This window comes from Lissotriton vulgaris, chromosome 2_1, assembly GCF_964263255.1.
Source record: "Lissotriton vulgaris chromosome 2_1, aLisVul1.2, whole genome shotgun sequence".
In the NCBI taxonomy this organism is placed as follows: domain Eukaryota; kingdom Metazoa; phylum Chordata; class Amphibia; order Caudata; family Salamandridae; genus Lissotriton; species Lissotriton vulgaris.
The window spans coordinates 1,904,683,287-1,904,698,132 of NC_141687.1; positions in this window are offsets into that span (position 1 = coordinate 1,904,683,287).

Consider the following 14,846-nt stretch of genomic DNA (forward strand, 5'->3'; position numbering starts at 1 on the left):
GTTTGGGGAATATTTGTATGCAAGGACTCAACGTCCATTGTACACAGCAGTTGGTTGCCTATACTGAAGGGTGTTTCTTCAATAAAATTCACCATAGCCATGCTGTCTCTTACATAGCATTGAGTTTCTGGTACGAAATCCTTGATAAAAAATTTGACATATTTGCCCAGAGCTTCAAGGATCGAACCACATCCAGATACAATTGGGTCCTGGTGGTGCAGTAATGCTCTTGTGTATTTTAGGCAAGGTGTAAATTACAGGCATACGTGGCGATTTGGTATTGAGAAACTGGTGCTCTTTTTGGTTAATGATCCCTAGTTCAAGAGCCTCTGTGGTGATTTTCAGAATTAATGTTTGCAATTCTTTGGTGGGATTAGTGGGGAGTCTCAAATAATGGTCAGTGTTCGAAAGCTGTCTCAAAATTTCAGCAGTGTAGTCATCTCTATTTTGTAGGACAATACCACCGCCCTTATCCGCACTTTTAATGACAAGAGTTTCAAGATTTTTAAGGGAGCTAATGGCTTTCTTCTCTGCTAAGGGTAAATTGTAAGGAATTAATCTTTTTCTTTCCTTCAGTGTATTTAGATCTTTAGTAACCAATTTCTCAAAGGCGATGACCTCTGGTGGTACCATACCTGCAGTGGGTAGAGGGTGGTCTAAATGGAGTGTTAGATGTAACCATTGGTGTGGGATTCATTTGGAAGAAAGCATCCAAACGAACCTTCCGATAAAATCTGAGAAGTTCAGTTTGGAGCTCTAAAAAATCAGTGCGAATTGTAGGCACAAATGAGAGGCCTTTGCTAATAATAATAATAATAATAATACAGATGCTTGTAGAGCGCGAACAGCTACCTCAGGTGAGGTGTCCCGGCGCTAGTGAGTCCTGCAGAAAAAGCGAATAGTCAGGAGGAAGATAAGGATTATTGCACAAAGAGCCAAGTTTTTAAGAGCTTCCTAAAGCTAGCTTCCGTCGTGGCAGATTGGATGGCAGGGGGCAAGGTATTCCAAAGTTTCGCCGTACCGGCCGAAAAGGACCTGCCTCCAAGTCTAGCTTTCCTCACGCGTGGGACAGTTAGCTTGAGCAATGAGTTTGAGCGCAGCTCTCGATTTTGGTTGTAGCGGGGAAGTCGAAGTTTTAGATAATTGGGACACGTGCCTTTTAGCGCTCTGAAAGCCAAGGTAAGCACCTTGAACTTAATTCGGCTTGCCACTGGCAACCAATGTAGCTCGTGCAGATGCGGAGAGATATGCTGCCTAAAAGGGACATTTTTTATCAATCTCGCAGCCGCGTTCTGCACGATTTGTAAGCGTTGCACCGCATATTTGGGCAGACCAAGAAAGAGGCCATTTGAATAATCAAGTCGGGATGTGATTGTTGCGTGAACAATCGTTTTTCGACATTCGACTGGTAGCAGGGGCAGAAATTTACGCAAATTTCTGAGTTTGTGCAGGCAGCCAGCAGTGAGCTGTTGTATATGCGGCAGGAAGGACAGATTCTCATCCCATCTTACTCCTAGATTTTTTGCATGTGTTCTGGGAGATGGGGCAGGGCCCATTTCCGTTGGCCACCATAGGTCCGGCGGGGGGTGTTTGTGATTTCCAAAGAATAACACCTCTGTTTTACTCGCATTCATTTTGAGTTTATTAGTGTTCATCCATTTGGCCACGTCTCGAAGACAGCCCCTGATTTTACTGAAAGCTGCCTCTGACATGTCTGTATAGGGGAAGACCAATTGAGTGTCATCCGCATATGATATTGCTTTGACCCCCCATTTAGCAATCAGGGTGAAAAGCGGGGCCAGATAGACATTGAACAGCAGAGGGCTGAGTGCCGACCCCTGCGGGACACCACACCAGAGGCCTTTAGGTCCAGAAGAAAAGGGGCCCAGGGCCACTTTCTGGGACCGATCTGAGAGGTAGGAGTGTAGCCATTTGAGTGCTTTGTCTCCCAGGCCGATGTCCTTAAGCCGAATCAACAGTCTAAGGAGTGAGGACTCAACATTTGAAAGAATGTGAGCAGACAAATTAAAAATAGGGATGGACTGAGATTCAATCATGGTGGAATCTACCATTTGTAGAATTTCTGTCTCGTTTGGCGCTCGCCCAGAGGGTTGTGCCAACGAGGAACCCTCTTCCCTCTCCCTCTGGCCGGTGTATTGGATTGTCCTCTGTCTAAAAAATTATTCCTATTTTGGACAAGGTTTCTCTTGGAAGGGCCTGAGTTATCGCTGAAGTCCGAATTGTCGGATTGGTCTACTGAGGAGTCAGAGAAACCAACCAGCGTTTGTCGTTAATTAAAGCGCCCCCAGGGTCTTGAATTGCGGGGGTCGGAATAGGAGCGATTTAAGTAAAAAGCTTTCTGGAGGTATGGGTACGCTGACTCAATATGAAAAGACTTAATGTCTTTTTTGACTTTATTAGTCTTTTTGTTCTGCTCGATTCGTTGAAACTCGTCAACTGTTTTCTGAACCTGGATTAGGAGTTTTTTGGAGTCAGGAACTAGACTATCGTCTTTGATCTTTTTTTCTATTTCTTCGATCTCCACTAGTAAAGTGCTGAGTGTCTCAGTGGCTATTTCAATACCCAAGACAAGCCAGTGTCTAGAGCAAGTTGTGCCAATGTGGCTGAACCCCTTGATGTATTTCGGGTTGTCAGTGAATATACCAGGGATATTTCTTACTATTAATCCTATTGGAATAATTTCAGCTTTTAAGTACTGTCTCAACATAAGAGTCATCAATTCCAAGCGTACATATTTTTTCTTTAGTTTCTCCAATTGCTCGGGTAGGGCTGATGGTGTGGTAGAGGGGGTATTATCAGTGGTATCAGAGAATAGGGAGGGACCTTCACAGATCTTCTGAATATATTCTAGTGAGTACACAGGTGGAGGAACAGACATGTTAAGGACAGTGACAATGTGGGAAAATACACAAGGAGCCGGGGGGTAAAGTAAGGGCCCACTTCAAAAGGAAGTAGATAGGATTTGATCCCTTGCAATCCAGCGATTGCGCAACATAGTTTTACTAAAGGACAAGGGAACCCACTAGGTAAGCAAGGACTTGGGTATCGATTAAGCTAAAGACAAAGGTCCTTGACAGGTAAAATGACCACTTCAATAATTATAAGCCACAATATGCACTATAATGAAAAAAAAGTCCAGCCGGACTTTGAAGTTTAATTCAATGCTTAAATATGTTTGATCAGACGAACCAACAATGAAACAGTGGGACACAATCCTGCATCCACAATGCTACATACACATTAGACAGTACATATAATTAGGGTATTTCAGGCATATAGAAGAAAGGAGCAAAAAGGAAATTTACAGTACATTTGCTTCACATTTGTGGGAAACACATGGTTTTTTGGCACATAATAGTACACTAGTGTTTAAACCACATATTGTGTCGATGGCGTTTCGATCCAGTTAATAATAAAGGATCATCATCAGGACATTCATTGCTTGCCTGAATTTAAAAGCCTATATTAACAGGGAGGAAGGGATCATATAACAGAACATTAATTAAATGTGTTACTCATAGGACATTGCTAAAGCAACCTCATACCAAGCTTAAGGTGCTAATCGTCATTCAGGTGAAAAGGTGTCAGGCAACCTGTGCCAACCATCCACGGCGCAGTAGTGAGCAAACCATGCCAGGCTCGAATTATGTGTCGTGAACATGATGTGTACAGTTGGTGCCTATAGCATGCTATAGTGGTATATTTCAAGGTAGTGGAAGGTAGTAAGCCGTTAGTGCACGTACCACATAAGTGCCACAAGGATTTTGAAGTAATGTACATGGGGAAATAATTACATAGGTGCGGGGTATAACGGAGTAGAAGGTGACCCGGCATCCAGTTCTAGAGCCTGGGTATGATGCGGTAGAACTAGCTGAACAGTCAATTCTTACGGTGCCTGAGAAAAGTAAACCCAGATTAAACGCTACCCAGGTTAAAATTGCCTGGCAAAAACCTGATGGGTACAAGGGGGAATGGCTTATCTAGTGGTTTGTGGTTATCAATTGACCACGGAGGGTTGAGCCTAGAACACGATAGTTTTGTGGGGGGGCTGGCACGAGCGCATTATACCTGTTGAGGCTATACAGAAACCAATTCATGTATCGGTAGTAACCCTACTTACTAGTTAGAGCGAACCTAAAGTATGGCGCTTACCTCACAATGGAGTTGAACAGGATCCCAATGGGGCTGAACGGAAGCACGTTCCCAGTGATTATTCTGGTTGGTTTAAATTAAGAGGAGCTGGTGTAGCCACTGAGAAACTCAGCACTTTACTGGTGGAGATCGAAGAAAAAGAAAAAAAGATCAAAGACTATAGTCTAGTTCCTGACTCCAAAAAACTCCTAGACCAGGTTCAGAAAACAGATGACGAGTTTCAACGAATCGAGCAGAACAAAAAGTCAAAAAAGACATTAAGTCTTTTCATATTGAGTCAGCGTACCCATACCTCCAGAAAGATTTTTACTTAAATCGCTCCTATTCCAACCCCCGCAATTCAAGACCCTGGGGGCGCTTTAATCAACGATAAACGCTGGTTGGTTTCTCTGACTCCTCAGTAGACCAATCCGACAATTTGGACTCCAGCGATAACTCAGGCCCTTCAAACAGAAACCCTGTCCAAAATAGGAATAATGTTTTAGACAGAGGACAATCCAATACACCGGCCAGAGGGAGAGGGAAGAGGGTTCCTCGTTGGCACAACCCTCCGGGCGAACGCCAAACAAGACAGAAATTCTACAAATGGTAGATTCCACCATGATTGAATCTCAGTCCATCCCTATTTTTAATTTGTCTGCTCACATTCTTTCAAATGTTGAATCCTCACTCCTTAGCAAAGGCCTCTCATTTGTGCCTACAATTCGCACTGATTTTTTAGAGCTCCAAACTGAACTTCTCAGATTTTATCGGAAGGTTCGTTTGGATGCTTTCTTCCAAATGAATCCCACACCAATGGTTACATCTAACACTCCATTTAGACCACCCTCTACCTTTCTACCCATGGGAGGTATGGTACCACCAGAGGTCATCACCTTTGAGAAATTGGTTACTTTCCGCCAGATTCATCATTCTCCCGTTTTGCGAGGCCCTAATAGCGATTCATAGCGAATCGCTATTAAGGACTCGCAAAACGGGATTCATGTAGGAATCGCAATATTTTTTACGATTCCTACACATTCTTTATTTGCGATTAGCAAATTGCTGATCGCAAATAAGGAAAAACTCCCCATGCATTCCTATGGGCCAAAAGGCCCATAGGAATGAATGGTGAGTATTCCTTATTTGCGATTAGCAATTTGCTAATCGCAAATAAGATAGCGATTTGAAGGGTGCCAGGGGTGTCCAAAGGACACCCTGTAGCACCCCTCAAATAATCTGTGACACAGGTGTTGCACACACACATGTCCAAAGGACATGTGTGCGTGTAACATGCAACTCAGAAAAATGCATTTAAATGCATTTTTCGGAGTTTTCGCAATTTACCGCGAGGTCTGACCTCGCGGTAAATTGCGCCTGGAAATTGCGAATTCGCAAATTTAAATAGGATGTTGAATTGCAAATAAGGAATCTCAAATAGAGATTCCTTAAATGTCATTCCTCGCAAAATTGCGAGATCGCAATTAGCGATTTTTACATTTGGGATGCTGAATCCCAAATGCAAAAATCGCTCTCGCAAAGGGCCAGATTCTCAGAATCTGGCCCTTTGCGAGCGCAAAAAAGCTTGATGAATCAGGCTGTAAGGATCTAAATACACTGAAGGAAAGAAAAAGATTCATTCCTTACAATTCACCCTTAGCAGAGAAGAAATCCATTAGCTCCCTTAAAAATCTTGAAACTCTTGTCATTAAAAGTGCGGATAAGGGCGGTGGTATTGTCCTACAAAATAGAGATGACTACACTGCTGACATTTTGAGACAGCTTTCGAACATTGACCATTATTTGAGACTCCCCACTAATCCCACCAAAGAATTGCAAACATTAATTCTGAAAATCACCACAGAGGCTCTTGAACTAGGGATCATTAACCAAAAAGAGCACCAGTTTCTCAATACCAAATCGCCACTTATGCCTGTAATTTACACCTTGCCTAAAATACACAAGAGCATTACTGCACCACCAGGACGTCCAATTGTATCTGGATGTGGTTCGATCCTTGAACCTCTGGGCAAATATGTCAACTTTTTTATCAAGGATTTCGAACCAGAAACTCAATGCTATGTAAGAGACAGCATGGCTATGGTGAATTTTATTGAAGAAACACCCTTCAGTATAGGCAACCAACTGCTGTGTACAATGGACGTTGAGTCCTTGTATACAAATATTCCCCAAACTGCTGCCTTATTGGTCATACGTGACATTCTCGACACCAGGCCTAGACCACATCGTGTCCCTACAATCTTTATACTCCAACTGTTGGAAATTTGTCTGACGAAAAATGTCTTCTCCTTTGAGCAGCAGTATTTCCAACAAGTCAAAGGAACTTCCATTGGGGCTATTTTTGCCCCCAACTTGGCTATACTATTCATTGATCAAATAGAGACTCATTCCATCCTCACACCCTCCAATCCCTTCTCATCAGATATCATTAGTTGGAAGCACTATATCGATATTTTTTTAATTTGGAATAGTGATGAAGCTAACTTGAATCTATTTATCCACTGGCTGAACAACAACTGCTGTGGGCTCACATTTACCAGTTCCATTGACACTGAATCCATCCCATTTTTGGACCTAAATATATATCATCTTGATGGCCACTTACACACAAGGTTACATCGTAAGCCAACTGAAAGGAACACACTGTTATCCTACAACAGTAACCATCCCAGAGCCCTTAGGGACTCCCTGCCCTATTCGCAGTTCCTCCGCATCAGACGGAACTGCTACGCCAAGGAAGACTATTTTAGGGAGGCTGCTGTATTGTCAGATAAACTAAAACATAGGGGTTACCCCAATAGGCTAGTAAGAACAGCAGCCAAACGTGCCTGGTACTGCCCTAGGGAGGCACTTCTCTACCCCAAAGATAAAGAATCCAACACAAGACTAGCCTGTGTAACGACGTTCTCACCTGCGTCCAATGAATTGAAAAAAAGCATACTTAGACACTGGCCCACTCTGAGCGCAGGTATTCTGCATTTTGATCGCCCGTTGTTTGCTTTCAAAAAAAGTTCCAACCTGAAAGACCACTTGGTCCGAGCGGCCCTTCCAAATGCCCCCATTTTGAGCACAATAGATTCCCTCTGGACCCAAACACCACTAGTGGGACATGCAAAATGCGGTTCGTGTAATGTATGTGAGTTCACCATTGAAGGCAAGTCTTTTGTATTTGACAAAGTCACTATTCAATGTAAAAGCTTCACCAACTGCAATAGTAGTGATGTGATTTACTTGATCCATTGCCCATGTAAACTAATCTACGTGGTACAAACGAGACAAAAAGTCAAGACAAGGATTTTTCAACACCGCAGCCGGATTCGCTGCAAAACTCCTAACGCCCCATTGGTGGATCACTTCACTGACAAAGGACACACAGACAATGATTTGAAATGGACTGTCCTAAAATCCGTGAAGCTACCACCTCGTGGAGGTGACATCGGACTGTTGCTCAACAGAGAAGAACTCAAAATGATCCTACTCCTGGATAGCATACGAAGTGGCCTTAACCGTAATGAGGATTGGACCTCACTTCTATGAAAACCAGTTGTCTTGTCTCTAAATTAATGAGTGGACCTTACTTCTGTTTTAATGTAAACCTTCCTATTGCGTGTGAATATGGAATTTTGCCTAAATGTTACTCTTTATATTCTAATATGTCACTTTGCGCGTCATTGTCTCTGAAGATGTCGTCACTTGCATGGTCCTTGAATATATCACTTCACCTATAAGAATCCTTCACCTTACCAACACTGTCAGTGATAATTTTAAATCACCACTCCAATATGTCAGCCGGTTCTGAGCCTTGCCCCCTTCAACATGGCCGTCACACTGTGCCAATTCCCATCTCAGCATGGCCACCGTGCTTAATTCAGTGATAATGTTAAATCACCACTCCAATATGTCAGCCGGTTCTGAGCCTTGCCCCTTTCAACATGGCCGTCACACTTTGCCGGTTCCCATCTTAGTATGGCCGCCGTGCTTATTTCCCCATAGCACGCCCACAACCAGACGTTCCACGGCGCGACTGTGCACCGGGATACTGAATTGAGTTCCATTGTGAACCCGAGGTAAGCGTCATCCCCTTTCCCCGATTCATCGCGCATTGAGCTAATTATTAGATAATCATACGGCCCGCATTTTCTTCTTCCAGGAGCCCTATCACAGGCTACCGCGCTCCGCCACAGGAGCTTCAATCGGCAATCCGTAGGTAAGCTGTTCCCCCCTTGGGTTTATGTCACTTAGGCCCCCTTAACGCACCGTGGCACGCTTGCTTATGTCCTTTTATTCTGGCCACAGGTACTACACCAGCTCCTCTTAATGTAAACCAACCGGAATAATCACCGGGAACGTGCTTCCGTTCAGCCCCATTGGGATCCTGTTCAACTCCACTGTGAGGTAAGCGCCATACTTTAGGTTCACGCTAACTAGTAAGTAGGGTTACTACCGATACATGAATTGGTTTCTGTATACCCTCAACAGGTATAATGCGTTCGTGCCAGCTCTCCCACAAACCTATCGCGTTGTAGGCTCAACCCTCCGTGGTCAATTGATAACCACAAAACGCTAGGTAAGCCATTCCTCCTTGTACCCATCAGGCTTTTGCCAGGCAATTTTAACCTGGGTAGCGATTAATCTGGGTTTACTTTTCTCAGGCACCGTAAGAATTAACTGTTCAGCTAGTTCTACCGCATCATACCCAGGCTCTAGAACTGGATGCCGGGTCACCTTCTACTCCGTTATACCCCGCGCCTATGTAATTATTTCCCCATGTACATTACTTCAAAATCCTTGTGGCACTTATGTGGTACGTGCACTAACGGCTTACTACCTTCCACTACCTTGAAATATACCACTATAGCATGCTATAGGCACCAACTGTACACATCATGTTCACGACACATAATTCGAGCCTGGCATGGTTTGCTCACTACTGCGCCGTGGATGGTAGGCACAGGTTGCCTGACACCTTTTCACCTGAATGACGATTAGCACCTTAAGCTTGGTATGAGTTTGCTTTAGCAATGTCCTATGAGTAACACATTTAATTAATGTTCTGTTATATGTTCCCTTCCTCCCTGTTAATATAGGCTTTTAAATTCAGGCAAGCAAGGAATGTCCTGATGATGATCCTTTATTATTAACTGGATCGAACCGCCGTCGACACAATATGTGGTTTAAACACTAGTGTAATATTATGTGCCAAAAAACCATGTGTTTCCCACATATGTGAAGCAAATGCACTGTAAATTTCCTTTTTGCTCCTTTTTTCTATATGCCTGAAATACCCTAATTATATGTACTGTCTAATGTGTATGTAGCATTGTGGATGCAGGATTGTGTCCCACTGTTTCATTGTTGTTTCGTCTGATCAAACATATTTAAGCATTGAATTAAACTTCAAAGTCCGGCTGGACTTTTTTTTTCATTATAGTGCATATTGTGGCCTATAATTATTGAAGTGGTCATTTTACCTGTCAAGGACCTTTGTCTTTAGCTTAATCGATACCCCAGGTCCTTGCTTACCTAGTGAGTTCCCTTGTCCTTTAGTAAATCTATGCATCCTTGGGCAGGGCGAGTGCGTGCGACTGGTATTACTTGTTCTGAGTACTACAGAGATTCTCTCGGAGCTCGCAGGTTGAAAGTCACCCTCCGGCCACACCCTGCTATATCCGAAGGTTTAGGTAGTAAGACTCCCTCTTGGGATGCCTCCCTCTTCTTGCAGTCTGCCACTTGCTCCTCTCACCAAGATGACCTGAGCAGCCTTTACGATGCCGCTTCCTTCTGGTTTACCAGCGCCTCCTGCATTCCTGCGGGTTAATCTGCAGTGGGTGCTTTTAATGTACCCTTCTTAGACTGCATGGTGCATCGAGTCCGAGAGGCTTACGGGTGTACAATATCCAGTATACACGTGAGAAATTGAGCAATTGGGTCAGATAAGGCCCATACACCGGTGGCCTGATGGAAAAAAAGTTTTAGCAGTCATGTAAGTGAAGTGAAGGAAAACACGAGGATGTTTGTAGGAGGTCCTCATACTTGAGTGCATGAAGGATCACACATTTGGTCCCATGCAAAAGAATTTACGAGAACAATAAATATAGACACAATCGATTCTATATTGATATGACTTGTCCATCTGGACAGAGGTCTCAATGTTTTACTTCAGAAGGAATAAACAAGGAATTTCCTTCGACAATTCCACGTAGTGGAGCACAAGCCTGTACCCTACTTTAGCACATACAGATTAGTACATTTGAAGAAACAGGGAACATAAACAGGGCTTTTAGGCAAAAGCTTCAATGTTCTGAAATAACAATTAGAACAGATAATTCAAGATGCACCTTTACATATACATGATACATGGTATAAATAATGTATAAGGTTCACAAAAGGTCGACGGCGTTTCGATCCCACTAATTAATCATGGGGATCATCATCAGGACATTGATTAATGCCTAATTGGTTCAAGCCTCTATTGCCTGGAAAGAAAATGGGGGGAGAAAAAGGCATAGAAAGAATAAATTGGAATAAAATTGTGAAATTAATCTTACAATGTGGTGATTGGTGAGGAAGTGGTGATGATGTAAAAAATATAATGCGTCGCGACATTTTCCAAGTGGTGGTGGAACATTTAAAGAAACTGGGGCAGGAACGCCCTATGTTTATTTATTATAATGCTAGGTCCACTAAGAATGGTCACATGAGGAGTCCCTATGGTTCGACAAGGAAAAAAAAGGAACAGGAGCGGAGACACCTTCCGTTCAAATGGATTAGGTATTACATTTAAATAAGGGCCTCCTGAGGCATATCTGTGGGTTTGGAAAACCACTAGTGATTGCCTGAGAAATCATAAAGGAGGAGAGCCGCGTCGTATCAGTGAAAAACTTCGATGTTGGTGATTGCGAGCGAGAATGTAGAGTGAAGGCGTGGCCGCAGACAAAGGGAGAAAAGTAAAGTACGGGCGAACTTAGTGAAAGTTTGACACGGTGCGGTACCCCGTATTATGGAAAGCTGTAGTGAAAACAGCGCAGTTGAGTTAAGCAGGCCGAGTTCGGAGCAGTCACGGTGGAGTGAAAATAACGGGAGAATTAAAAAACGGCGTAGCGAGGATGGAAGTAGGACGTGAATGGAACCAAAAATGTCAGTGACATAGGAATAACCTTACTTCAGGCCGAGAGTGGCAAGAGAGTGATAATTGCCTATACTACGGCCGAAGCAGTGAAACGGCGCGTTGATGGTCAGCGTGTTAAGGCTGTGGGGCTTACCTAGGAAAACCTAGATCGTGCGAGGTGGATAGGGTTTGTAGCTGGGCCTCCCTGAGGGGAACAAGGGGGAAAAACAGATAAAAGTGGAACGAATGGGTAATAATTGCTCCAAGGATGTGCAACGGCAAGGGGCACGCAAGCTTACCAGGATCGGGAGCCGGGGAGACGTGTCAGTAATTTTGATCGTGTTGGTTGCAGAAGGTGCCTAGGAGGGAGAAGGGACAGATGTTTACAAATGGGTTGGCAGCAAATTAGTCTTGGTAATCTCCATGGGGATAAGGGAGTGAGGCTTACCGGTTCAGTCGGTTTTCAGTCCTTCATGGCAATGCAATGGGTTTGTAGAATCTGCTAAGCTCATATGAGGTGAGAGAAGGTTCCTGATTGGTGGTAGGAGGGGCATGGAAATTGAAGAAGGGTAAGGTTCTGGGATTGCGGCGGCCATATTGGGGTGGGGATGTGAAGTAGGAATAGTTAACAAAGTGATTGACCAGTGAAAAATGTGACTAAGAAACGTGAATATAGAACAATTGAACACAGTACTTATTAAAAGCAAAAAATAATAGCAAAAATTAACATGGCAGATTTGTACAAAACTGACTAGGAAGAAAAGCCCAAAAGTTCTGCTGATTAATAGATAGCCATCTATTATATCAAATTAGTCCAATCTTCCTGGAGATTCAGTCCAGAATTTAGACTGTCACTTTTGAGGATCCACTTTAACTCCTCTTTATTCAGTAACTTAGAGAGGTCTCCGCCTCTTGGGGGTAGGACCACTTGGCTGATCACAGTCCAGCGAACATCATTCTCACTGTGTCCTTTATCAATGAAATGTTCAACCAATGGAGCATTAGCCATTCTGCATCTGATCCTGCTCCGGTGTTGTGAAATCCGTAGTTTTATTTTTTGTTTCGTTTGTCCCACATAGATCATATTGCAGGGACACAGGATGGCGTAGACGAGATTGACACTGTTACAGTTCGTGAAAGTTTTTAACTCGTTTCTCACATCTTTAAAGACAAACTCTTTACAATCAATACAAAATTCACAAACAACACATGACCCATGACCCATGACCCAGGCTGCTCTCACAAGTTGATCTTTCAAATTTTTGCTCTTTTTAAATGCGAACATAGGTACTTCTAGGTCAAGCGTGCCAGAGTTCACAATATGCCAATTTTTCTTGATAGACTTGCGGATTTTATTGGAAATTGTGGAAAATGTTGTTACACATACTAGTTTTTCAGTAGATTTTTTCCGCTTTGGTTCTAGCAGTGTTTCACGTAGGCAATACCAAGCCCTATTCATGGCATTTTTTATCAGGCGACGTGGGTAGGCCCTGAATCTAAGCTTAGTCGCCAGTGTGTTTGCTTCATTGAAATAGTGGATTTTCTGAAAACAGTTCCTTCTAAGTCTCAGGAATTGGGAATAAGGCAGGCTGTCTCTGAGGGCTCTCGGGTGACAGCTCTTGTAACTTAGCAATGTATTCCTCTCGGTTGGTTTGCGAAATAGAGAGGTAAAGAGTAGTCCCTCTTTATGTTGAATGCAAAGGTCAAGGAATGGAATACTGACATTGCTGTGGGGGAGAGTAAAAGTGAGACCATTACAATTATTGTTAAGCCAATGGTGGAATGATGTCAAGGAATCCACGGGGCCCGCCCAGAAGAGGAAAATATCATCTATGTAGCGTTTCCACATTGAGATTCCTTGATGGAAGGGATTGGTCACAGGGAGGATAGTATTAAATTCAAGCCAATCCATATAGAGGATTGCCAGGGTCGGCGGAAAAATAGCCCCCATTGAGGTACCCCTAACCTGTTGATAATACTGATTGTCAAACAAAAAGAAGTTTTGTGTGAGGCAAATCTCAAGTAGTTGTATGATGAATAGTGTTGGCACCGTGTGTGGGTGGGCCCTGCTGTTAAGTATACTCTCCATGACAATGAGTGATTCTCTCTGGGGAATATTAGTATAAAGAGACTCCACGTCCAATGTACATAGAGTCTCTTTTTCTGGGTCAAAGGAGTGGTTCTCAATCAAGTTAATCATAAACATACTGTCTCGAATAAAGCAACTGGTACTAGGCACAAAGTCCTTCAGAAAGAGGTTCACATAGTGACCAAGTGGTTCCAACACAGAGCCACATCCGAATACAATGGGCCTCCCTGGCAGGGTATCTAGTCTTTTATGGATCTTTGGGAGTATATAGAACACTGGGGTTCTGGGATTGGTTACATTTAGGAAATTGAGTTCATGTTTGCCCAGAAATCCAGTCTCATGTGCCTCCTTGGTGATTTCTTTAATGAGTCTTTGCAGTTCTTTGGTAGGGTTTGTCGGTAATGTACAATAGCGGTCTGTATTGGAAAGCTGGCGTAAAAGCTCAGTTTTATAGTCGTCAATACTTTGTAAGACAATCCCGCCACCCTTGTCTGCTGCCTTTATGGCAAGGCGATTGTTATCACGTAGTGATGAGATTGCCATTTTTTCATCAAGTGAGATGTTGTAGGGGATAAACAGATGTGATTTGGCCAGATCAGTAGTTTCTTTGAGAATCACTTTCTCAAATAAGATGATCTCTTTGGGGATCATGTTGGAAGTGGGAGAGAAAGTAGATGGGGGTCTAAAAGGTGTGACAGGGATTCTGATTTCCCTGTCGAACCATAGGGACTCCTCATGTGACCATTCTTAGTGGAACTAGCATTATAATAAATAATGAGCTCATATGAGCTTAGCAGATTCTAGCAAGCCATCGCATTGCCATTAAGGACTGAAAACCGACTGACTCCGTAAGCCTCACTCCCTTAAACCCATGGAGATTACCAAGACTAATTTGCTGCCAACCCATTTGTAAATATCCGTCCCTTCTTCCTCCTAGGCACCTTCTGCAACCAACGCAATCAAAATTACTGGCGCGTCTCCCCGGCTCCCGATCCTGGTAAGCTCGCGTGCCCCTTACCGTTGCACATCTTTGGAGCAATTATTACCCATTCGTTCCACTTTTATCTGTTTTTTCCCCTTGTTCCCCTCAGGAAGGCCCACGCTACAAACCCTATCCACCTCTCACGATCTAGGTTTTCCTAGGTAAGCCCCGCAGCCTTAACAAGCTGACCATCACCGCGCCGTTTCACTGCGTCAGCCGTAATATAGGCAATTCTCACTCTCTTACCATTCTCGGTCTGAAGTAAGGTTTTTCTTATGTCACCAACATTTTTGGTTCCATTCACGTCCTACTTCCATCCTCGCTACGTCTTTTTTTAATTCTCACGTTATTTTCACTGCGCCGTGACTTCTCCCAACTCGGCCTGCTTAACTCAACTGCGCCGTCTTCACTACAGCTTTCCATTATACGGGGCACTGCACTTTGTCAAACTTTCACTAAGTTCGCCCGTACTTTACTTCTCTCCCTTTGTCTGC